We start from the raw sequence: 25,656 nt of genomic DNA on the forward strand, positions 1-25,656 counted from the left end.
AAGCATCTTAATCACAAGTTCTAAAAGCAAAAGTTCAGGAAATTTAAATAAGAACATTAACAAACAAAAAAACAAACAAAAAAAAAAAAGACAGGGCACCACATGGTGTATTATAAAGAAGAAACTTTAGTGGAACCTGTGTGTGTGCATACATGTGCGTGCATGTGTATGTGTGTGTGGGGTATTCTCTGTGTGTGTATACATTAAAGGGCATGTCAGAATGTGTGAATGTGGCATGTGTGCATTATGTGTGTGGATATAGATGTGCATGTGTGTACGTGTGCATGTGTATGGATTTATTTTCTTTTATGGCTGAGAGACAAGTCAAGTTTTCTTTACTTGTACCTAGTATAATATATTCCCAGTGGCATTGGTTATACCAGGCACATACCGACAACATGAATACACTGAATTTGTCTCAGGTAGCTAGAGGAAACTTCACAGTGTTCAAAAATCTCTTAGTTCTTTGAATTAAAAAAATCTCCTATCTGCAGAGGGAATTGAGAAATGTATCCAAACATGCACCCTGGGACTAAAACGACTCCTGAAGCATCCCCAGGCTCCCTGCAGTCTTCCATCCCACTCTCAAATGCCCTTTCTGTTCTCTCTACCCCAAGTCAAGTCTCTGTGAGTTTGGCAAATTGATATAGCCCTGACAGTCCCTTAGTCCCTCAAACCATTTCATGTGATGAACATTGATTCTTCTCTCGAATAATTTCTATGCAGTTCCAACTTCCCAATATCTAGACAACCCTGTAAACATAGATCAGGGTCAGATATTCATAGAAAGCTACTCTGTCTTCCATGATACAGACTTCTATTGTCATAGTTTCTGCCTGAGGAGGACAGAGGCAAGGAAACCTGTCAGGTTTACAGGAAGACACTTGGTGTGGAAGACTTTCCGCAGCATAGCTTCTGTTCGTTCCTTCTGTGCTTTATTTTATCTTGGTATTTATTGATTTTATGAAGGTCATGTATTGGCAAAGGGATGTTATAGCACTTTGTCATCTAGAACTATGTGATTATCATTTATTTCTTAAAATACTACTGCACCGTAAAAAGTTTGGGCCAGTAATTTTACTTCTGTCTCTACTTTCCCAAAGGCAATCTACACACACACACACACACACACACAAACACACAAAACAAAACAAAACAAAACAAAAAAACACCACTTCTAAAATTTACGAAGTCTCTCAACAAGTATGGATTACTTCTGATTTATAATTTGAATGCAATTTGCCAAAATTCTTGCATGCTTCTTCATTTCTTCTCATATAGATCTGTTTCTAATCAGCTTGAAAACTATGACAGATTTCTTGTGGGGCTCTTGCAAATTAGTGGGAAAATTTCATTTACTAAAAAATTGAATAAAGTGAATATTATCTCCCTCACAGTAAAATCAATCTCAATCTTCAGTTTTAATATCAAGATTACTTACTTATAATTACAACAAACTTCCCAGAGAAACATTTAAAATAGGTTATTACATATAATTCCTACTTTGCATGCATATATACACAGACATACACATTCACATACATTCAGACATAGGAACACACATGAACACACACACACAAACACTCATGCACACATTGCATCACTACCATCCTTATTAAGGCTCACTAAAAATCTTCATTTCCTTAACCTCTCCTCTTTCTCTACCCACAAAGTAAATATTCATAAGGTGAAAATGTTTTTTTTTGTATTGTGCCATTATTTAATGCAATACACTAACAAATTTGAAAATTATGTTTCAATGTTAATATCCATATAAACTGAGTGATTTTTATAAACATGGTGGGCATAATGAGCTTATGATATCTCACAACTCAAGAAGGGGAAATTTCTGCTATTTTCCATATTTTTATGAAGGAATCATACCTAATGCCTAAAAATTTAAATGGCCAGCAAGTTGTTTCTGTTTTGTAAAATATACCCAGTAACTTGAATTTTAAACTTGCTCCATTTGTGTGACTGCTGTGACCTCACTAGATTTAGATTAGTAAATCCAGAACTTTTGGAATTTCTATTTTCTACCTATACATCATCTCACCAGCTCTGTTTTAACTATGCAGCAAATGATTTATTTGCAGACTGATCTTGATTATTTTGTTTTCACTATCATAGTAATAGTATATAAGAACATGTCTTTAATTCTAAGGTTTGTTGTTTTTCTTTCTTTCTTTTTTCTTTTTTTTTTAATTTGGACTGGAGCCTGAATGTGAGAACTAACCACCCTATTGCTGAATTACATTTCCAACTCTGGTATTTCTTCCTGAAACACAAAAGCTTGTAGTGTGTTTCAGTGAGGTCAACACCAAGTCTGAGGGTGTAAATGATGACCAACTTTTGCTAATAGTTAGATATAGATTTAGGATATGATTTGTGTCCTCCAAGGGTCCCTTCATGAAAATATAATCTCAATAAAAGGATATTAAATTATAGAAACTAGATCCAGATGCTAATTATAGTTAGATAAATCATTGGGGTGTAGTCTGTGATTGATTTCTGGTGACTTCATTAGAAGATTAAGAGCTTAGCAATAGTGGAGAAGGTGCATGAGCCGGCCTACCTCAGTAATCAAATCGGTAAATACCCTAACTATCATCATAGATCATTTATTCAGTAACTGATGGAAGCAGATGCAGAGATTCACAAGCCAAGCACCAAGAAGAGCTCAGGAGTCCGGTCAAAGAAAGGGAAGAGGGATTGTACAAGCAAGGGCGGTCAAGAACATGATGGGGAAATCTACAGAGCCAACTGAACCGAGCTCATAGGAACTCATGAAGTTTAAACTAACAGCTGTGGAACCTGCATTGGACCAGACTAGGCTCTCTGCATATGGAAGACAGTTGTGTAGCTGGGTCTGGTTGAGGGGCCCCTGGCAGTGTGATCAGGACCTGGTGCATGAGATTCCTTTTTGGAGCCCATTCCCTGTGGTGGGACGCCTTTCTCAGCCTTGATGCAGTGGGGAGGGGCTTGGTCCTGCCTCAACTGAATGTACCAGGCTTTGCTGACTCACCATGGGAGCCCCTAACATTTTGGAGGAGAGGACCGGGTGAGGGGCGTGGGAGGAGAAATGAGAGGAAGCTCTATGGTTGGTATGTAAAATGAGTGAAAAAATTCTTAAATTAAAAAAAGAGAGAGAGAAGATACAGAGGAAACAGAGGTACCGCAGATACAGGTGCTCTCTGCAACCTCAGGACTCTGGGAGGCTGATGACAGAAGTCAGAACGAGCCTCTCACATGGGGCACCTAGAAATGCGAATCTAGAAGTTCAAGCCCAGATAAGCTTTTTTTTTCATCTTGGTATTGTGGTGTTAGCATTAGAAAACAGGCTGATACGTATGTCAAAGTATAATTTCTTTAAAGCAGAAGACAACAATAACTAAAGAGGCACTGATTTTCAAATTTCACTGAAGGCAGATGAAATGCAGTGAGCAGTCTCTGAATAGAGTCAAACTGCACTGTTCAGCAGGGAGTGATGGAGCTGCCTGTGGTGTGAATCTAGATTCTAGTTTTCCAGAAAGTATTAGAGCATTGCAGTGTAGTGAACGAGTATTGCCCGAAATTCCTGCTACTGGGGAACTGAGGAAACTTAGGTGGGAGGATCACCTGAGTGAAAGAGAGGGGGTGGGGACAGAAAGAGATTAAATTATTGAGAATAGAGTTTATAGAGACTGGAAGAAATTTTCTGGGTAAGTAGTCTTTTGTATGAAAGAACCAGTGCATCTCATTTACTGCTTTGCTAATGACTATAGAATTCCATTCCTCAAACCCATCTGAAGACATTGAATAACTAATATTAACTTTATATGATCTTCAGAAGCACAGTAACCAGAATCCAGAGTCCTGACAACAATGCTAGAAATCTTTCCAGCGAATTTCCCACCAAAGATAGAATGAATCAATTAGGTTAGCAAACTATTTTAATTTTCTTCATTGCTTCATATCAAATCATCACATCTCCTGAATGAGGTATCACTACTAAAACAATGAAAAACAAAGGCAAGAGAGAGGAGCTGTGTCTACTGAATGACAAATGTTTATTTTATATTAATAGTCATAGAAACTGAAATGAAACAGACACAGAAGGCAGCAGCCATGGCTTTATACCTTGCAACTGTTCAGGACATAGGATAACATAAGCTATCAGCTTGAAGTACGTTGTCCTATATTAATGGAACCAGTGGGACACTGTTATCACTTCATACAGAAGCACTTTGTGCTTAAATTTGGGCAGGACTCCCCATTTCTATGCTTCCAAATCAAAGTATATTTTACACAGCTTTCGTCTCTGAAATGTTTTCAAAAAACAAAATGGCTCAGCATCCAGGAAGGAAAAATTCCTGATGTCTAATGATACTTCTTAACAGACACAGAAAAAGAAAAAAAAAAAAAAAACAAAACTCTGACATATCCAACTAGTTTGCTATTTTTTTAAATCATGAGCTATTACCCTGTTATGTTTATAATATGTTCCTCCTTAGACAGTAGTCACAACATTTATCTTTGCATTATGCTCCTCTCTGCTTTTCAGATGTTTGCCTTTAGGGGCACTGATAAAACACACACACACATATACAAAGCCATTATATTTTGTGGGCCTGCATTAAAAATCACATCTCCTCCTGACAAGCTATTTAAAATGTCATTTGTGCCTTGTGAAGGCTTTTAGAAAAATCCAGAGACCTAGACCCAGGTGACCCAAACTGTGTTTCTGCAAGGATTGCAATTTCCTTTTGAGGATTATGGTTCCAGGGAAGATTGCTTCTAAATATCTGTGAGAGAAATTCGTTCCAGAATTAATGCTGTTGTTTGCTATATATTGATTTTTAGAACATTTCACCTAATGCCATGTAAAAGACAACTAATAAAATGAACTTTAATTATGGTAATATTAAATGTATCAGTGTCATCATTCCCTAAGCATGGAAGGTCAACATGTATCCATTCAAGCTGTGCTCACAGTTACTAATTCATAAGTACAGCCAGTTTCTATTGTTTGCCCCACTAATTATATTTTTCTAAAGATCATAAATGCTAAGAATAAAAACAAATGTAATTCCATGGTAATAAATATTGTCCATTTATGAAATAAGGAACCACAAAGGGTCACTTTTGAAGATAGTGGACTTCAACTTTAAATATTCATGTTCATTGATTACAAATGGATGAGAAATGCTATCCTGTTATTACACAGATAAGAACTAATTGGAATAAGTGACCTTTACTCAACGTGTGTGAAAATTTTCTATTACTCATTTAAAGACAAGATATCTACACAGTCTTTAAGGTCGATATGATGTTTTCAATATAACAAACAGATTTCAGTGGTTATAAACATGGTGGAAGTTTTGTATTAGTCCAATTACTGCCAGCTTCTAAATTTGCTGACATTGTATAGAGATGACATATGTGTTAACATTTTCTTCTTAAATAGCAGCGACTAAGTTGTCAAAGTAGAAATAAGAGATTGTTTTGTGAAAAAAAAAATGACTTCATTTTTGAGAGGAAACTTAGTTAATATTTTTACCAAATATTTCTCTATATATCACTGGGAACATAGTATGAGCAAGAAATGTACAGTATCTCCATCACACCCAGATTTTATTATTATTAAACAATGCAATGGTGTCTGTGATTCACATAGAAAAGGAATAAAGTCTACTATGAAAACTTACAAGAGTTTTGATCATTGAGGATTTTACCAAGTAAAAAATGTGTAGTAATATGACAGATGAAGTTTTAGAGTTAAAAAGAAAGATGTTGACCATGGCTGGGTCAATGTGTGATGAAGATTAGGCAAATGAGGAGGGAGGAGCCATCAGACCTTGCACAGAGAGAATTTCAAAAATATCTTGATTACCTTCTAAAGGAGAGGGCAAGCCATACAGGAAGTCCTAAGATAAGGAAAACATTTACATATTTATATTTGTATTTGAGCAACCAATTCTTTAGCAATGTTAGGCATTCGTTTATGGAGGACAGGATTGTAAAGTGACCATATGGGGAGTGGCAGATTATGGTGATAGGAGATATGGAGAGGTGAGGATAAAAATCTATGTGAGGGGGATTTAGAAAGCAGGACAGAAAGGTCCAGATGTTTATTAGATACACAGGTTGGAATAACGCTAGTGGAAAATGTGCTGGTTGTATTTATAACTTGACACACCAGGTAGGGTATACTCTGTATGGTTTATTCAGTTGAAAAGAAAAAAGGTAGAAAGATTAAGAGGTGAAATAGGAGGATGCATTGACCCTGCAAGTTCTTAACCTGCCTTGTTCCTGCTTCTGGCAGTCCTCATTCCTTCCTTTACAAAACAGTTTGTTGTTGTTTTGTTTTTTTTTTTTTGTTTTTCGAGACAGGGTTTCTCTGTCTAGTTTTGGCGCCTTTCCTGCCCATGTTGGCCTCAAACTCACAGAGATGCTCCTGCCTCTGCCTCCCAAGTGCTGGGATTAAAGGCATGTGCCACCACTGCCCGGCACAAAACAGTTCTTAATGCATGATAGAATCTGCCTCAGTGGTCAGAGCATGGCCTTTTCTTCTTAGAGCTCATGGGCACATTACAGAAACCATCAATAAACAGAATTTAGTAAATGTGAGATTAAAAGGTAGGACACGGTGTCACATTTTGGATGAAATGATAAAAAAGACGGGTGAAGAAATAAGCTCACATGTAATTTCAGTGAAAATCAACAATGGCACTTTGAGAGAGCTACACAGAGGCTTTTCGACAATTCACCAGTTTTGCTCACAGTTCACTTAGAGATGAGAACAGATACCTGTTAAATCTCATCAACCTGCAGCCTCGAAAGACTAGACAAGTCAAATTTAGTCACTAAAAAAGATGTTGCATCTTTTTCACTACTATGGGGTAAAGGAGAAAGATGGGGTAATGTAAGAGCCATATACTTCATCTACAAGGAGCACCACCCTTCCTGGAGAGGATGTTAGCAGTTTAAGATCTTGGTCTAAAGTTCATGGGGAGGCCTTACCTTTTCGGAGGAGGGGATGGAGGGAAGGCTGCGGGGGGAAGACTGGGGAAGGAGTGGGAGGAGGGATGAAAAGGGTATCTGTTATTGGTATGTAAAATGAATAAAAAAATTCTCAATAAAAAAGTTTAAGATCTCAAACAGGCAAGATGGCTTAGCTCATAAAGCTTCTTGCTGCCAAGCTTTAAAACCCAAGACCTGAGTTTGGTCTATGGAGCCTATATGGTAAAATAAGAGAATGACTTTACTCATGTTCTTTTTTAACCATGATAACTTACCTGTTATATGCTAATACGCAAACATGTAAATATATGTGTGCATGTGCAAGTACACACACACACACACACACACACAAATACATTAATGTAATAAAATTTTAAAACAAAGAAATACATTATCTGAAACCATGACACAGAAATCCTAAGAAGAATCTGCAGAGAAATTTCATGCCCCTTTGTATTTTAAAGTTGCTTGTTGACAAGAGCAATACACTACATTTCTCTGTCAGCATCACCTGAGAATAATTATGATCCCAGCCACTAGGTCACATTTCTATGTACACTGATTTTATCATGTCTCTAAACTTTGCTTCTTCGTTTTTCCCTCAATCTACTAAATTAGGAAAAAGGAAAATCTGCTGCTATAATTCACTATAAGTTTCTACATAGAGAATCATAAAGATGTGTAGCTTGGACTATGGAAAACAGTGGATTTCGTTGCTGAAAATAATTGATTATTTTTGTGTAGAGAGGTAAATTGATAGAACCCAACAAAGAATATCCTGGTCAGAATTTACAATTAGAATATTTAAATCCTATATAAAAACATGAATGTGCTTACAGGAAGTAGATTCAACTTTAAAATGAAGGGCATTTTCTTTAAGATAGTCAAACTATATTCATTATGCTGATAGCAAAAAAAATCATATAAAGTGAATAGTTCACGTCTGAACAAGGACTCAATCTTACAGGCTCTTGAGCATATTCTAAGCTCATGCTTGACCATACAGAAATGAGTGGCTCTGCTTTGAGTAGCTATGGCTGCTTTTTGACATAACTCTACTTTGATTGTTTAAGTTTTTCCTACCCTGTAATCCCGTCAGCTGTTCAATAAAAACAGTCAAACAGTGACTCTGGTTTTTTATATGAAAAATATTATACAACTTCATTGAAACACATTTAAAGACATAAGTGGAGATTCTCCTTTATGGATAGAAAGGTTTTATCATAAAAGTACCTGCTTTTCCTAACCAAATTCATAAACTCAATGTAACTCCAATAAAAATATAGACCTTTCCCAGGCACCTGGCAATATGAACACACAATGCAGAGAAGTAGGAATTAAGAAATGATAGAGCAATTTAAAAGAACAAGAAGAGCAGGAAGAACTGACCCACAGGGCATTAAAGCTTTTTCAAAGATGCTGTGGCACTAACACAGGGTCTACTTGAAGGAGACTAGAGAACCAGCCTGAGTCTGATGGCTCACACCTTACCATGCCTGGCTTGTTCTTGGTTTTCAAGTCAGAAATCCAATTCTTTTCTCTCAGTTTCTATCAGTTACTCGGTAGTCCATCCTATCCTCACTGATAGCTGTTTGTTGGTTTCTGTTAATTTTTTTTTTTTGAGACAGGGTCTCTCTATGTGGCCCTGGCTGGCTAAGAATTCACTCTGTAGACCAGGCTGGCCTCAAACTCACAGAGATCTGTCTAACTCTGACTCCATGTTTTAAAGCTGTAACTTCCTTCAGTGTTCTTTAGAAAGAATCAAAATAAAGGATTCAATTGCAACTTTAGTCCTCTGTCCAAAGTAGGAAGCTTTCTCTAAATTGACTCTTAGATTACATTCCTTCATGACACATTCACTCACCAGTGAAAATCCAATGGAAGAAATTGTATTTTCTTAATGCAAAGGTTCTGCTGTAAGTACAGTGTAAAGACCCAGACCCCGGGGATTATGTCCATGTTGTTTATTACTGCCAGAAGGACATGGCAATTATCTATCCTAGATAAGTTAAGTGAAGGATGAAGAGAAATGCTTCTTCCTTTTCACATTACTATCATTTTCAGAACAAGTGACAGATTATGAGTTAGACCAATTATCTCCTTTCTGTGTCACAATAGATCTATAGGAGAGATACTATAATTATTACCATTTCAAAGAACACAAGAACAAAGCTCAGCTACCTTAACTATTTGTCCAAGGCTACAGAACAAGTGCATGTTCTCGGTGGGGTCAGGCTTTGAGCAAGGTTACATGCAGAACATGTACCCATAGATGTACTCTACCTACTGACTAGAAAGATGATAGTTATATAAGTTATTAAGTCCATTATAATGTTTAATTTGTACAGCAAAGATGTTTTCCCAATTTGAATTAGTTAACTGAACTTACACAACTAATGAGATAAAAATGAGGCAAGTTGGAAAATGTATCAGTATTTTATAGTCTGTCTATTATAACACATAAGACTTATCTTAACTATCTTAAATGTGCAGCTTATATATGATTTCTCCAGATTGCCATCTTTGTGGCTCTCAGATTTATCTCAGGCTCCTTATAGCGTAACAACCACAAAGCAATTTCTATTTAAAGTCAACAGTACAGATACCCAGTATCAGTAGGTACTCTTGCAATGACTGAGAGACGAGTCACATTTACTTCTGGTCTAAAATGTGAAGACCACCTAATTTTGATCTAAGTAACTATGATTTCCACCTGTAAACTATTTTCTGCTTTTTTTTTTTGCAAGACAAGTCATTACCTACCATATGCATATGTTAGGAATAAATTAATGGCTGTAATATTAATTCTCTGTCAGCTTATATAAATGTAGAATTAGCCAAAATGTATGAATCAATAAAACTAAGATGATTAAAATTCTGCTTATTGATATAGATTACTGTTGCATATGTGCAAATGTCTGTGTGTGTGGATGTGTGTGTGTGTGGATGTGTGTGTAATATATATACACATTCTTGATTATCTTTCTCATCATTGTTGGACCTTGTGCAATAGGTAGTACAATCTGTATTTAAAATATTTTTCATCTGTATTGTGTATGGCTTGAGTATATGTATATATACCATATTCACGCAGGTGCCTATGGAGGACAAAGGCAGGCAATGAATCCACTGGAACTCGAATTACAGAAATTTTGTGAGCCATTTGTCATCGATACTGGGGAGCAAATTCGGTTTATTTGCTGGTTTGTTTTTTGCAAGAGTAGTAAGAGCTCTTATGTACTAAGTCATGTTTCTAGATTCTACATGCTAGTTTTTAGATTTTAACAGATAATTTGAACAAAAGATATTATCACACATCACAGTCATATGAGCTAACTTACACTTGCAATTTTAGGACAACCTTGGGTTTGTCAGTGAATCATATTAAGATTTCCAGCTTAATATTAATTTTATGGCATCTCTCCATTTTCATCAAATAGTATTGCACCTATTTTTGTATAGAAATATGGGTATTGATAAAATATAGACATAGACATTGTTTATTAATATAAGAATGTTTACATAAGTTGATAAATAGCAAATAAACTTTGTTAAATTTAAATAAAATTTGTTAAATCTATTAAATGCTGTTTCGTTTTATTTGAGTTCACTTCTCACATTCATTTCCAAATAAGATAATCTCTGTATTGCCTAATATTTGTCTTTGGATGAATATGGGTAATTCTTGGCTTCTTTTTAATCTCAATTCTCTAAAAGTGACTCTGGATTAAAATCATTATGCATATGTATGTGTTTGCGTGTGTGAGAGGGTGTGGAAGAGAGAGAGTGTGTTGAGATTTGATATTAGGGACTCACATACATGAAGCAAACGCTCTGCCATTGAGCTTTAGTCCCGTTCTAAATTTCATGAAGTTGCAACAGTTCTTTGCTTTTAAGAACTGCTTTATTCTGTGTCAATGTGGGCCATGAAATTCTTTCTGATGTTGCAGAAGGAATACATTCTAATCAAGCAAAAGGAAATTGAGAATCCACATAGCTCCTAGATGTATGGCAGGTGGCAATAATATAGTAAGTTGGAGAAAAGTAATTCATACATTCTACCTAAAATAATAGCTAAATTCCCTTTAAACTGTTTTAATTTATTTACTTATTTATTTAGTGTGTGTATGTGTGTATGCGTGTACACATGTACATCCATGCATCAATGCACATACGTGTGCTACAGTGCACATGTGGAGGTGAAAAGGCAATTTGCAGGGATCCTTCCTCTCAGTACACCATTTGGGAATTAAACTCAGATTCCCAGCCTTGGTGGCAAACACTTTTACCTGCTGAGTCATCTTGAAGACTTGAACTACTAATTTCCACTTGCTCACAAGACTTTCTCCATTCCCTCACTTGTTCATAAGATGAAAATTTAAAAAAAAATAACAGCAACGGTAAAAGTCCTTTGTTTTCATGTTTATGTAAATACATTAGAACAGACTATATCTGTTCTTTGATGGCCATACACTTCATTGACCAGAATGCCCCTTAAAAGCTCATTAGGTTTGAAGTTACCATCAGCTTGAACTAGCACATGGGATAGTCTATAATACTGAACTGATGCTAGCAGTAAGAAAATGATTTAATATCAAACATGTTTTGGTTATTTTCCTCTTTACCTAGTTTGATTAAAAGAATAGAGGTGAATAAAGCTACCCTGGGTAGTGATTACAATGAAGACAATTTTCCACAGTTATCTTTAAATCTTGGAGAAGCCACCCTATCACAACAAAGAGATAGACATCTCAGTGCAATAGAAATAGCAAATTATCTTCAGGCATAGGTTGAAAACACAGACAACTATCAAGCACACAAGCCTACGGTCCTTCTGCAAATATTTTATTCCTGTGTAGGAAGCAATAGCAACAGCATTGGACTGAATAGCTCCCATGGGGAATTGCAGAAGCACAGGGAATTAATACAACCAGTGTTCTGACATCTTTATAGGACTTCCCATCTCAAGATACCTATGGAAAGAAAGTGGAGTCAACATTTGGGAAATATGACTTTTCACTTTAAAAACACTTTTGGGATACCATGACAAATAATACACACAAAGCAGTTAGATATTTTGCTTGCACTTTAATATTTCAGATTAGTTATTGAAATTCAGTACAAAAAAAGTAATGTAACAGCATGCAATTGTATTTTAAATAGTGTATTTAATTATTTAAAAATGATTTTATGGTAATTGACCCACACAATAGCAAGGTACACAGTCACTATTCTCCCATGTTAAGAGTGATAATCAATAGAGCCTCTGTAAATTTAATGAACAAAATATCTTGTTTATCTTGGTCATATTACCCATAGTGTGGTAACAGTACTTCAGGCTATATTTACATGTACTAACTAAAGAGGAATGGGAAAAGTTTACATAATTCAAGTTAATATTGGAAAAAGTTTTACCATGATCTTTCTAGGTACCTTGAACAAATTGCAAAGAGGAATGGATACAGAAGAAATAAGATGAACTATTTTACTGAAAGTAGGTGGATAATTGCCCTAAACTATGTGTGACCTGTTAACCTAACCTCAATTTGCTATAGGTGGATAACAGAAATAACCTCAGAAATAATATACCTAGAAGTTGAGATTTCAACATATATCCTTAAATTACCTTCCTTAAAAATAAACATTTCAGAAAGCAGTATTTTCTTTTCAAAACTTATCTAATAAGAGAATTCCATCTATCTTGCATAAGGACTATACACTGTGCCATTAGAATAATCAATCCTGTAGCTTAATTTCTCTGAAAAATTTATCAGACACTGTTCACATTTAAATTTCAGTTCTTAAATGCATACTTTTAAACTCTCAGAGATCCAGCCCTGCGTCCTTACACCTATAGGAAGTGCGGAGACATTGCTGAAGTACAGACCTGGACAGGATCTCAGAAAGTATTTGCAAATTTCTTTGCCCTCAAGAAGGTTTCAGAGCCCAGTTTTATCTCTGACATCAAGGAACAACCTCAAGCAAAATCAAGTTACCTTGGCACCCTGCAGGGCTCTTATCAGATTATTCAAGAAGGAAAAGAAGTCATCCACCTCTTCACATAACCTTTTATTTTCTTTTGATGAAAAGCAGAACTATCCGATTTGATAAGAACGCCTCTGAAATGCCATTATCCCCAAATGCAGGCTCGCATCCAGGACACTTGCTTGTAAAACTAAGCCTTGCCCTGCCATAGACAGCCACTTACTGCAGTGCAGAATGTCAGCGCAGACAGTAAGAACTTTCCGTGCAGAGATACCGCGCGATGCAGCCAGTCAGGCGCAGCAGCACTTACCTTAATTGAAATACTCTCCGTGATCAAGTGAGAAATCCTTCAGATCAACCGTGAAACGGTGGGGAGATCGAAGTTTTCAATCAACACCCACGGAGTGGCAGCGCGCTGTACTCCTTTGCCTGTGTTTATGCCAAGCTCCTCGCTGTCTGAAGGGAGAAAAAAAGATCAGCTGAAATCCTTGGAGATTCCCAGTGAGTAAATGAGGACTGAGCGATGTTTTCTAGCGGGAGTTTCTCCGTGAGCTTGCACTGTTTGCAGGCTCCCTAACTGCTGTGATGGACGCCTGTCAGGTCCCTGGAGCCAGGCGGTATTCATTGACCTGATTAGCAGGCAACGCTCCCTGCGTGCAGGCAAAGCATGCGGAGGGGTTGTGGGTCTCCTGGGAATCAGAAAAGGAACCAAGGCCACTTGGGAAACTGGTCTTTCTCAGCCTGATGGATAAACTACAACTATGACTATAATTTATAGGGTGATTAGACACAGTGTTAGCCATTGCAGGACTTCAGCAAATCGGCTTTCTCCAGCCGATTTCGCAAGATGCATTCGTGTTAGATATAAGGCGCAGTGAGACAATTACTGGACTGATCGGACTGATTTGTAAGCCAAGCCTAAAGCTGAAACATGTTTAAAGCAATGTGATAAAAGAGATAGCTGGATTTGCCTTTGCCCCTAGCCTGCTACATATATCAACCTTTGTCTAACTAAAATGACTTTAAAGGTTTATTACAGCCCTCCAGAGGGCAACTCTCTGACTTGTAAAAAGGTAGTATTCATACTAAATAAGCATATCTGGCAGTTTTGTAAGGCACGAGCACACAAACCAAAGCATGCAAAACAGAGTGCTGCCCCTGCACTCTTTCGAAAAGCATTTTTATATTAACATCACATTTTCAAAAAAAAAAAAAAAAAAGGTTTATGTGGTTATCCAGAGTAACAACAGAAGAGTCTATGGCACCTAACAGAGACATCTTCCCTATTATCTGTAAATGCTGATGGAAGGAAAGAAATAGCAACAATGGTACTTGTATCCAAGGGAATAAATACCCAGTGACTGTTTAAATGTAGTGGGGTATCTCTACCTACCTGCTGCTCCTCATCCATCATCCACCCTTTTGCTCACTTCTCAGTATCCTCTACTCTCTCACATCCAAAGTTCCCTGATCCCCGGAGAGATGTAATGCTCTGGGAAAGGTCACAGAACTGAATGTTGAAGCCCCAAATGGTTAATTTCTGACAGCTCTCACTTTTGCAGGAGAAAATTATGCAAATAACATAAAAAGAACAGATGAAAAAAGTCATTTGCATGTCTTGAGGGTGAGAAAATTCTCATTGCCAGAGAGGAAACTGATGACTGTCCTCTCACAATAATACTGTGTGACATATTCAGCATGTCTTCTCCATGTAGGTCTCAACTGGGACATATGGCATCCCCTTGGTGTGTGTAGGGTGGGTGTGTGGGAGGGAGGGGGGCTCTTCTTGCATTGCTGTATTCACGTGTATTTGAGAAAACTCTCAAATCCATATAACAAAATGTCCCAAACATACACAACAGGGGATTTATTTGCCCTGTACACACCAAATAAACTTTCCCTTTTGATTTGTCTCATTCATAGACTTAACTCGTTGGTGCAACTTCTTGGTGAAGAGGAAAACTCAAAGAGAGGACTGAATTGCTGCGCACCAGGCTGTGCTCTTACTGGGAGAAGGCACAGATTCCTAGGGAGAGGTCCCAGAAGGAGGGGCTGCTCCAGCCTCCTGTGAAGAGGTCTGGTGCTCCCTCAACTGGTGGAGGGTGAGAGCTGAAGGTGAAAAAACTTGATCAATTCACTTCAGGAGAAGGAAGCAACTCTTGCTACTCTTAAGCAGGAAGCCCATTATCCAATTATAGACAGGCAGTGGCGGACTCCAGCAGAAATGAGGCTCCTTAAATCGAAATTAATGCACCCGGCCCATAAATAGCAAACAGGAAATACAACTGCTAATTTCTTCACAGAGCGTCCCAGCTAGGCTGTAACAGGGCACTTACAAGTGATACCCGGTTACATTTCATGGCTCTGGTGTGTACTTGTCCACGCAGTTAGAGCACTCTGCACCTATATTGATCAAAGTCCCGTTCAGAGCACATTCACTTAAATAGTGGCCTCTTTAAAACTTTTTTAAAGCTTTAACACTGTACTTATTTTCCTGAACCCTGTCCAACATCAATTACCATTGAAAAGGATGGCAGGTGTGTCAGAAAGTACCATCGTGCCAGAGAAGATGTTTGACTGAATAATGTAATAATACTCCTACCAAGACATTGCATTCTCAAGCAAGACCTTTCACTAACCTATTGTGTCTTCAGTATATATTAATCTATGCCAAACTCTAAATGGGTTTATGTGACTATGAAAAGAACAACACAATTTTGTGAGGAGAACATGAAAAGACATGAGTGATGTGATTGTACTAATTATCTTAATTAGGGTTTCTATTGCTGTGATCAAATACCATGACCAAAAAGCAAGTTGGGGAGAAAGGGTTTATTTGGTGTATACTCCCACATTTCTGTTCATATTGAAGGAACTCAGAACAGGAACTTAAACAGAGCTGGATCCTGGAGGCGGGAGCTGATGCAGAGGCCATGGAGGAGAGCTGCTTTACTGGCTTGCTTCCCCTGGCTTACTCAGCCTGCTTTCTTATAGAACTCACAGGATCACCAGCCCATGGAAGGCACCACCACCCACCCACCATGGCCTGGCTCTCCCCCATTGCTGACTAATTGAGAAAATGCCTCACAGCTAGATCTCATGGAGGCAGGGGGCCTCCTAAACTGAGGCTCCTTTCTCTCTGACGACTCTAGCTTGTGTCAAGTGGACACACAAAACCAGCCAGTACACTAGGTACCACACATTAGATACTTGAGACATCCCATGTGTTCTCAATGAACTTCAGCTGTCGCTCTCATGGATGAAATATGGAGCTTTAACCGGTGAACTACACTTTACCATCCTTTAATTATTTTTTCAGAAATTACTGTGAGTTTGCAGGGTCAGAGGACAACTTTTAGAAGTCAGTTACCTCATTGAACCATGTGGATTCTGGGGGTTTAACTCAGGTGGTTATACATGCTCTCAAACACCTTTACCAATGAGCCATTTTGCTGGCTTTCAGTTATTGTGTTAATTAAAGCTCGGAGAATATAAATAAATTGATCGATGCTAAACAGGCAGTATACAGAAAATACAGAATTAGGACAGTTAACTGTAACTATAAAGATTCAATTGATATTTATTAAATTTCTATTTTAGAAAACAAAAGTAAATCTGCTACAGCACTAGGGAGAGTGTCCCCTACACCACGCCGGGGCAAGACAGTAGAGTTGGCCCTGAAGGTGTAGATGTGGGAGATCTGACCCTGAGGACATGAGAGCAGGAGAACTGGTCTAGTCCCTGGGCTACAAAGGGTGAACTTACCAAGGCAATGCAGGAGAGCGCACCCTGGTGGTGAGGACAAGGGAGAGCTAGTGTACTGACCAACCCTGCAACTACGGAGGCCCAGAACCAGGGTTATGCATTGGTCCACCCCAATATCCATCCCATCTGTGAACTGCTGGAGCAGATGAAGAGACCTGTCCTACGGACCCAAAGCCACAGGATCTCCACAACACAGGGCAACAGCAGCATAACCAAAAGGAGTCCCAGCACTGATAGTGTAGCAGAAACCAGAGGCCTTGGAAGACCAATGACTCTTTACAATGAACACTAACTTGCAAGTAAAGATACAGGGACAAAAGGGTTTAACTGTGTGACTCACTGTGTCACACTACAGCTTCCATGGCGAGATTTTTTTTTTTTTCGCTTTTATTTCTTTTCTTTTTTCTCTTAATCTTTATCTGGCAGGGGTTGGGGGATGGGGGAAGTAGACGGCTACAGAGAGCAGATATGCAGGGCCAGAAAATGAATGGGATCTAGATGCATGATGTAAAAGACACAAAAAATAAATAAAAGGAAATCTTAAAAACAAAAAAATACATACTTCCAATGCAATAAGAAAATTACTTTGGCATTTTTGTTGTATGTTTTATGACTGAATAAACATTTCTTTGCAATAGTTTTTCTTTGTATTGTTTTGTTTTGTTATTGTTGTTTGATGTTTTTGTTTTTCCAGACAGGGTTTCTATGTGTTCCCCTGGCTGTCCTGGAACTGGATTTGTGGACCAGGCTCGTCTCAAACTCACAGAAATCTGCCTAACTTGCTTCCCAAAGGCTGGGATTAAAGGTGGGAGCCACCACTCCCCAGTTAGTTTTGCTTTTAATATATTAGGATATATCAGCGTATATATTATTAGAAAGTAAAATTCAAAATTAAATGAGCCTGAAACTAAACTATGTCTAGAATGACCAATTTTTTAATTAATTATTTTAATTTTATAATTTAATTTTACATATCAGCCACGGATTCCCTTGTTCTCCCCCTCACCACCACCCCCCGTGTTGCCCCCAGTCCACCCCCCATTGCCATCAGGGCAAAGACTCCCCTGGGGATTCAGCTCAACCTGGTAGACTCAGTCCAGGCAGGTCCAGTCCCCTCCTCCCACACTGAGCCAAGTGTCCCTGCATAAGCACCAGGTTCCAAACAGCCAGCACATGCACTGAGGACAGGACCCAGTCCCACTGCCTGGATGCCTCCCAAACAGATCAAGCCAATCAACTGTCTCACCTATTCAGAGAGCCTGATCCAGTTGGGGGCCCCTCAGCTTTTGGTTCATAGTTCCTGTGTTTCCATTCGTTTGGCTATTTGTCCCTGTGCTTTATCCAACCTTGGTCTCAAAAATTCTCGCTCATACAAACCCTTCTCTTTCTCGAGCCAATTGGACTCCCGGAGCTCCACCCGGGGCCTGGCCGTGGATCTCTGCATCTGGTTCCCTCAGTCATTGGACGGGGATTCTAGCACAACAATTAGGGTGTTTGGCCATCCCATCACCAGAGTAGGTCAGTTCGGGCCTTCTCTCAACCATTGCCAGTATTCTATTGAGGAGGTATCTTTGTGGATTTCTGTGGACCTCTCTAGCACTTTGCTTCTTCCTATTCTCACATGGTCTTCATTTACCATGGTCTCCTATTCCTTGTGCTCCCTCTCTGTTCTTGATCCAGCTGGGATCTCCCACACCACTAAGCTCTCTTTCTCTCGACCCTTGCCCTTCATTACCTCCACTCATGTCCAGGTTGTTCATGTAGATCTCATCCATTTCTCTGTCATTGGGCAATCCCTGTGTCTTTCTTGGTGTCCTGTTTTCCTGGTAACCTCCCTGGAGTTGTGAGTAGCAGTCTAGTTATAGAAATAGCAATTTGTTTTTTGTTTTGTTGTTTGTAGCATATAGTGTATCTTGGTCAAATAACCACCTAATGCTCAAGTAACATCTTAAGGAAGGCCCAGAAAGATAAGAGCCAGAGAAACAGGAAGTCTGCTTTGCAACAGTATCTTCAAGATAGGAAGGGAAGCCATACCCACCAAATTATCATGAAGGGGGGATCTCTCAGGGCACCACTTCTAGATGAAAAACTATAGGCAATTAACCCCAGTGAAGAAGAGAGAACTAATCTTCCCCAATCTCCTAATTGGTTAATCGGTTGTCCAATATCAAGTGGTTAGCCCTTAAAACAAATACATCCATGCAACACAAAATGGACTCAACAGGATATGTGTGCGTGTGTGTGTGTGTGTGTGTGTGTGTGTGTGTTTGTGTGTGTGTGTGTGTGTGTGTGCATGTTTATCTCTATGTGTAACAAAATAATTAAAAAATAAAGGACCATGATTTGAGAAGAAGTAGGAAGGACAATAGGAGGAGATGGAAGGAGAAAAGGAAAATGAGATAACTAGAATAAATAAAAAATAAAAACAGTTAAAATTAAAAAGCACTGTCATTTTGTTGCTTCATTAACATTCTCAAATATAGTGATTGTTTTTTAATAGAAAACTGACTGTTTCAAAATATTTATTGAAATATGTATTAACTAAGCCAAATTTAGTGTGATTTTTACAATCCAAGCTTTATCTAGAAGCTCCTAAACCAGACTTAAATACAACCATTTCATCTTTCTTTGAAATTACTAGACATATTCATAAGATTTCAGAGAAATGTTTTGACCACAGCTTTTTAATATGTCTTATAAAAAAATTCTGTCTATAAAGGAATGATGATCACTCAAATTAATTCAGTCTTTAAACTTTGCCAGTAAGTCTCTTACCTATTATCACGTTTTATTCTTACAGAAATCTTAGGAAATAGGTTATCTTAAGTATTTTTTTATCATATTTCTGTAACAAGAAAATGAGAAATAAAAAAGGCAAGTATATGTCCTTTGGACTTTGCTATTTGGTAAGAAACCCAGTCGTCTCATGTCTCAGGGTTTCTACTGCTGTGACCAAACTCCATGAGCAAAAAGTCAGTTGGGGAGGAAAGGGTTGATTTGGCTCACACTTCAACATTGCTGCTCATCACAGAAAGAAGTCAGGACAGGAATTCAAACAGGGCAGGATCCTATAGGCAGGAGCTGATGCAGAGGCCATGGAGGAGTGCTATTTACTGGCTTGCTCCGCATGGCTTGCTCAGCCTGCTTCCTTACAGAACCCAGGACCATCAGCAAAGGGATGGCACCACTTACCATTGGCTGGGCACTCCCCCACTGATAACTATTTTTACAAAGATGTCTCACAGTTGGATCTCATGGAGGCATTTCCTCAACAGAGGTTCCTTTCTCTCTGATGATCAGAGCTTGTGTAAAGTTCACACACAAAGTCAGCTAGTGCATCTCCTTTTCAGGAAAGTGTTATTGTTTCCTCCTGTCTAGTAAATATGATCATCTGAATCATTCTGTAGCAAAATAGCCACCAAATGAGTATAGACATTCAAATACCCATTTGAAATGTTCCAAAAATATTACTACAAAGTACACTTATTTAGGTTTATCCTAAATAATGTAGATGATATCCACCATTTGGTGAAAGAAAAATTATCCTGAGCCAACGAGTTACAGTCAATATGTCCTGGGATTTTTGTTTAGGTTGCTCACACACTTTGCCTGATATTGGCTATTTTTACTTACATTTGGAATATGCTAAGATACTTTTCTCAATGTGCATCTACATTTCTTGTACTAATTTTAAGTTTCCATATGCCTTTATATTCAATTGTTACTTTATTGTAAATTTTTTGTGTGGATTTACTCGTCAGGAGGAAATAAATTCTATAGCGTTGGTGTTGTTTCAAGGGTAAAAACTGAACAAATACCATAGTAAAAATTGATCATGTAGCATCAGCAACAAGCTAATACTGTCCCATAAATATATTCTTATTACTAATAGATTCTCACAAGTTACAGCAATTTCTGCTTCAGTCTAAACCATGGAAGCTACATAGTTATATTTACTAACATTTAAGGGATATTTTTCACATTATTGAGAGTAGCTTCTCTTATGTACACTCAAGAAATTGAAAAGTGATAAATTTGTAGCAGGGGGCCATGCAGTGGTGGTGCATGCCTTTAATCCCAGCCCTCAGAAGGCAGAGGCCAGTGGATCTCTGTGAATTTAAGGCCAGTCTGGTCTACAGAGTGAGTTCCAGGACAGGCTTCGAAGGTACACAGAGAAACCCTATGTCGAAAAACAAAACAAAACCTAAAACAAAAAAACAAACAAACAAAAATTTAGTGGGCAATAAAATTCAACATGCTATCAGAAGTTTTGGACTACAGTCAGAATTCTTCCACTAACTGGCTTTATAACCTTCAGACATTTAAAAAGCTTACAGTTAATAATTTCACTGGGAAATGTGAGGAAATTAAAGTATATTAACTTTAAGATTTCAGCCAGCTCCAAAATACATTATCCAACTAATAATTTGTGATATCCTTTCTGCCTCCTGCAGAAATAATCAGGCACTCAAGAACAAAAGGTTATATGCAAACACACATTTTCTCCCCTCTCTCACCTCTCAGTGCCCCTCGCAATTTAATTGTTTCGTTCTATAAATAACATTATAACAAGAATATTTTGATTTCATAGTTCAAAGTAATTTATGAATCAGATATGGGTTGCTGATTTTATGTTGTACACAGAGTAAGTGAAAAAAATCAAGGTTATCAGTGTTCTTCGGCAATTTTTATATAATTATAACATTTTTCTTCAGAAGGATTTAGTTGATTTTGTCTAACTAAATCAAATCTTAGCTTTATTTTCTCCACATTTGTTGTTATGGTCAAAGAAACAGAAGTCATTTTGATTAAAGTGATGAAGAATTAACTTAAAAGTGAACACATACATAAAGAATAATATAAGTGCATTTAAGCCATTTTTGTACATTCTCACTAAAATAATAAAAAAAAGTATTGAATAATTAATAGGAAAAGGGCTTCCAGTGGATATTTTTACTTGGCAGTTTAAAACTTTCTTGTTAGCTCAGAATTATTATATTTTGTATTTTTATATATACTCATTAAGTCTATATAAAAGGAAATACATGATATGAATAATTTGATAATAATATATAATTTTAGATTCATTCTGATCTGGTGAAAATTGTGATGACCAAAATTATTGCTACAAGGTACAAACCACACATATTTTATCCTGGTTAATAAAATTTTAAAAAGTTGTTGAACAACTGCACATTAAAATATATGCATGTGTAGTATTGGTTATCAAAACAGAAGATTACCTTTTCTATTGTTCAGAGAGAATGAGTCTTTTTGGAGAACATAAAAGTACAAACAGTAGACTTACAAGTGGAAAGATGTGATGCAAATATGTAATAAGCAGTATCAACAGACTCTGTTGCTGGGTTTACATTCAAATACATCTTTATTCATATAGTTTGAGTCCCCCCAAAAAATCAACTTTATATCATTATTTTTAAAACTCATTCCTATAATCATCTGCATATTAGACTCATTAATCAGAATAAATAGAAAACAACTGACATTATCAAGTCCTTGCAAATATGTGAAACACTTGCAGTCTTATATTGCTGATGTCTGTTGTGGAATATTATTTTAAGGTGTGTTATTTTGGCTTGTGTTGCATTTGTTTAACTCTGTGAAGCTTACTTTGCCTGTCTCAAACACTTGATGGTCTAATAAAGAGCTGAATGGCAAATGGTGAGGCAGGAGAATGGATAGACAGGGCTGGCAGGCAGAGAGTAGATATAGAAGGAGAACTCTGAGAAGAAAAAGAGATGGAGAAGGAGCCAGAGAAGGAGAGGGACATCAGAGGCCAGCCACCCAGCTATACAACAAGCCACAGAGAAAGAGTAAGAGTTACAGAAGTAAGAGAATAGGAAAAGCCCAGATGCCAAAGGTAGATGGGATAAGTTAAGGAAAGCTGGCAAGAAACAAATCAAGCTAAGTCTGGGCATTTAAAATTAAGAATAAGCCTCCATGTGTGATTTATTTGAGAGCTAGGTGGCGGGCCCCACTAAAAAGCAAAAACAACCAACAACAGATGGGAATAAAAATGTACAATTAAGTTGAAACTATAATTTGGTAATTTCTTAAGGAGTTAAACATATGCCTACATGTATGATGTAACTAGTCCTCTCCTGAAATTATCATCCCAAATTAAAGAAAGCATGTATCTATACACAGACCTTTATATGCCAGTGTTCAGATATTCACAACAGCCCCCAAACTGAAGATTGTCCACATAGCCATCAAGAGAGGAAGAGATGAGTTCTAATATGTTCCCAGACTGGAGTACTGTCCAACAGAGAGCCTAAAGGGGAAACTGGTCACATTCTTGAAAACTGAATCATCACCTGGTTAAGTTGGTGAGGAAAAAATCATAAATAAACTATATCCTGTATTTAGATAAAATTCAAAACTATGTAAACATAACGATAGACAGTTGGTAGGCGATTGACCTGCTGGTGGATACAAGTGAGTGACAGATGGGAAAGGCACATATCTCTATGGATAGTAGAAATGGTCCATATTTTGCTTATGGAGATGGATTCAAGATGTAAAATTCCTTAAAACATATATAACTTATAACAAATGCATACATCTTATTTGAATATGTTACCTGTGAATAAATAAGGAAAACTGCCATTTGTTCTGATTTTATCATTAACAAAGCATCACAATAATTAAAATATTAATATCCTATCATGTCCATAATAATCTAAAATTTACATATCTTCACTTTCTTTTTCTGATTTTACTTTTATTTAGCATTAAAGTGTGTGTGTGTGTGTGTGTGTGTGTGTGTGTGTGTGTGTGTGTGTGTGTGTGTATACATATGTAAGTGCAGTTGCCTAAGGAAGTATGAAGACAGTGTCAGATCCCTGGAGCTGTATTTACAGGACATTTATGAACTGCTAGTATAGACTGCAATCCAAACTCTGGTCCTAAGGAAAAACAGCAAGCTTTCTTCTAACCACTGACCCATCTATGAAGCCCTAACCATTACCTGTTTTCTAAAGAAACCCGATGGAATAAGGAATAAAATCACCTGCTCTGTATTTCTAATGGCCTCTCAAATCATACAGAGCATTCTCTATTCAATCACAGTTTAGGATGACTTTAAAGTTAATGTCCTAGTACCTATCCAGATAATAGTTTAGTAAAATTTTATAGAGGAATAAATGCCATCAGTGTTCAAAATATAAGGGCTGTGAAATGCTTAATTACTTCCTGATGCATATCTATCATTTTCCATTGGCTCCTAGCTTTTCTATGCCGAGTACTGAAATCCCTCCTAGCATATCTTCAGCATCTAGTCTATAGCCAGTGATATTGTATTATAGAAAAACAGTTGTGCTTCCTGAGCCTCTAACTGGATTTGACAGGCTGTAAGATGAAACTACCTTATGTAGCATCATAAACTTGAGCTAGTTACAGGGTGGCTATCAAAAGATCCGTCTTATTCTTATTTACTTGATTATAAAATAGAATGCTTTACTGAGACCTTTTGATGACTCTATTAACCTCTACATGCCATGTTTCATCCCCCATTCATTTGCACTGACTGTAATGCCCATTTTCATCTCCTGCCAACTTGTTCTTTCTCACTCTTCATAAAAGTCAATAATTTGCGGCCACATCATAGGGAATAGATGTCTTCTTTCTGCTTTATTGGCTCCGTTTTCCTTATTAAAATAATTTAACTCTCTACAATTACGTAAGGTTCAACATAACTCGGGATGTTGGTGGAAAGTCTGGTATAACACTTTCACTCTAGTGAACATCAAACATGTGGTAATGACTTCAGAACAGTGCTGAAGACAACAGGAATTTTGATAGTTTATTTCCTAACACTAAAGTGACACAACAGAATGGTACCCAGAAATCCTGCATCCTTAGCCTAGTTGTTTAAAAATCAGATTTGCCTCAGTTCCTTCAGATGAAAATGTATGATAAAATATGAGGTTAGGTAATTCATATGGAGTAACAATACTGGATGACTTAAGAGATTCTCAGTCCTGGTGAGGGAATGAATAAACCATGAGGACGTACTAGCTATTGGCTATAAAAATAACAGAAAAATCATGCTAGTGAGGTAGATCAGTGGGTAAAAGTGCTTGCTTCAGAGGCCTGATAACTTGAGTTTGATCCCTAGATTCCATGGTTTAAGAAACTAACTGACAACATTTGTCCTCTGACCTTTGCAAGCCCACCATGGCAAATGCATGCTTACACTCCCAAGTAGCACACACATACGGATACCCACACGATAAATAACATATAACTAAATAACAGGCACTTCATGCACTGTGTATAACCCTAAATGAATCTAAACTTGAGTTGTAAAGATTATGTGTTATTTGGTGTAATAACAAGTAATATTGCATGTTGCTTATATTATGAAATCAGAGGAAATTCTCTGATTTAATTTTAATGATTGTAATTAAAAATGTAAATAGCATATTTTGACAAAAATAATAAAAGTATAATAAGAGTCTGGGTGGAAAAATCAGGGAAAAATTCAGTATTTTAATCAAAGATCGGGAGTGGTGGTGGTCTACCTCTTTAATCCTAACACTAGGAAGGCAGAGGCAGGCAGATATCTGTGAGTTCAAGGTCAGCCTAGTCTACATAGTAAGTTCCAGGCCAGCTAAGCTTACATAATGAAAACCCCTGCCTCAAAAAAAAAAAAATGTTTACCAAAATTTTAACAAAAGGTTATGTATAGTAATGTACATAGATTTTTCATGTGGCAGAATGTAGATTTATGATACAGATCTTAATGACAAAATACCATGTATTCAAATATTTCTAATAATTGTGGCAAAATAAAACTGCTAATATTAGTTTAATATTATTAGGTATTAATATGAAAGTTTTATAAATGTATTCATCTATTAACATACTTTACAACACATT

The 25,656-nt window shown here is 37.3% G+C and overlaps 1 protein-coding gene across 3 annotated transcripts in view; it reads right to left on the reverse strand.

The window, feature by feature from the left end:
• Positions 1-25,656, reverse strand: part of Cdh12 (cadherin 12) — a 1,003,328-nt gene that overhangs the window by 394,328 nt on the left and 583,344 nt on the right. For all 3 annotated transcript variants that reach the window (XM_028868191.2, XM_028868192.2, XM_028868193.2), the window contains one exon: positions 13,298-13,443. The gene's annotated coding sequence lies outside the window, so the exon portion shown is untranslated. The remainder of the gene's footprint in view (positions 1-13,297; positions 13,444-25,656) is intronic.

The sequence above is a fragment of the Peromyscus leucopus genome, chromosome 11 (genome assembly GCF_004664715.2).
Source record: "Peromyscus leucopus breed LL Stock chromosome 11, UCI_PerLeu_2.1, whole genome shotgun sequence".
Taxonomy (NCBI): Eukaryota; Metazoa; Chordata; class Mammalia; order Rodentia; family Cricetidae; genus Peromyscus; species Peromyscus leucopus.